Source organism: Fragaria vesca, linkage group LG4 (genome assembly GCF_000184155.1).
Source record: "Fragaria vesca subsp. vesca linkage group LG4, FraVesHawaii_1.0, whole genome shotgun sequence".
NCBI classification, from domain to species: Eukaryota; Viridiplantae; Streptophyta; class Magnoliopsida; order Rosales; family Rosaceae; genus Fragaria; species Fragaria vesca.
This window is the reverse complement of record NC_020494.1, coordinates 11267904-11269191: the sequence shown is the minus strand read 5'-3', so window position 1 is coordinate 11269191 and position 1288 is coordinate 11267904.

The window sequence follows — 1288 nt, the reverse complement described above, 5'->3', positions numbered from 1 at the left end:
TTTTCAATGTCATAATACACACTAAAACAGAGGAAGCACAACCTAGATGCGAAAAAATAAAGTTTATCACCCCCAGTAAACTTATACTAGGGGGGTAGTAAGCTTGCAAAACAATATCTCCAAGGCCATAAGTACACATTAAAACGGAGAAAAATCAACTTAGATGCAAAAAAATAAAATTTACTACCCCTAGTAAACTTTTACTGGGGGTAGTAAACTTGCAAAACAATATTTTCAAGGCCATAATACATACTAAACCAGAGGAACAATTTAGATTCGAAAAACTAAAGTTTACTACCCCCAGTAAACTTTTATTGGGGGTACTAAACTTGCAAAACAATATTTTCAAGGCCATAATATTGACTAAAACAGAGGAAGAACAACTTAGATGCAAAAAAATAAAGTTTACTACCTCCATTAACTTTTACTGAGGGTAGTAAACTTGCAATCTATTATCTTCAGAGAAAAATCAACACACAAGCAAATAATAGAAAATTACTACCCCTAGTAATTTTTATATTTTAAAAATTACTACCCCTAGAAAATCAACACACAAGGTTTGAATCCGTCGTAGCATATTGGCTCGGCCTTGTTCGCCAGCAACTTCTTGAGCTCCTCATCTTGGACACACTCCTCCGCGATACTCCTCAAGATATCATACTTCTCAACCAAACTCAGCCCTCACCGTAAACACAGTTTCGAAGTCAGTTCAAATTAGCAAGAGCAAATGCAGAAGAGGAAGAGAGAGAGAAAGCGGCGGAGACTTACGGAACGGATGGAGTAGCGGACGAGCTAGAGGGCTGAGATTCGGCGGCGACCGATGGCGGTTTGACCTCGTCGGAGATCGACATGGATTTGACTTCATCGGCGGCGAGTTGCTCTGGTGCTTCGGTTGCGGGGATTAGGCGGAGGAGAGGATAAGCTCGTCGGAGATGGTGGAGGCGAGGATGAGGTCGCCGGCAATGGATCTGTGAGTGAGAGTTAGAGAGAGAGAGAGGTTTGCAGATCCTTCGTTAGAGAGTCATCGATGTTGAGGCATTGGTCTGCGTCGGTGAGGCTTTGATCGGCATTGGGCTTGCTTCGGCGAGGCATGGCTGGCTTCAAATCTCGTGGAGGATGAGAGAGAGAGAGAGAGAGAGAGAGAGAGAGAGAGAGAGAGAGAGAGAGAGAGAGAGAGAGAGAGAGAGAGAGAGAGAGAGAGAGAGAGAGAGAGAGTAGTAGTAGTAAGTAGTAGTAGTAGTAGTAGTAGTAGTAGTAGTAGTAGTAGTAGTAGTAGTAGTAGTAGTTA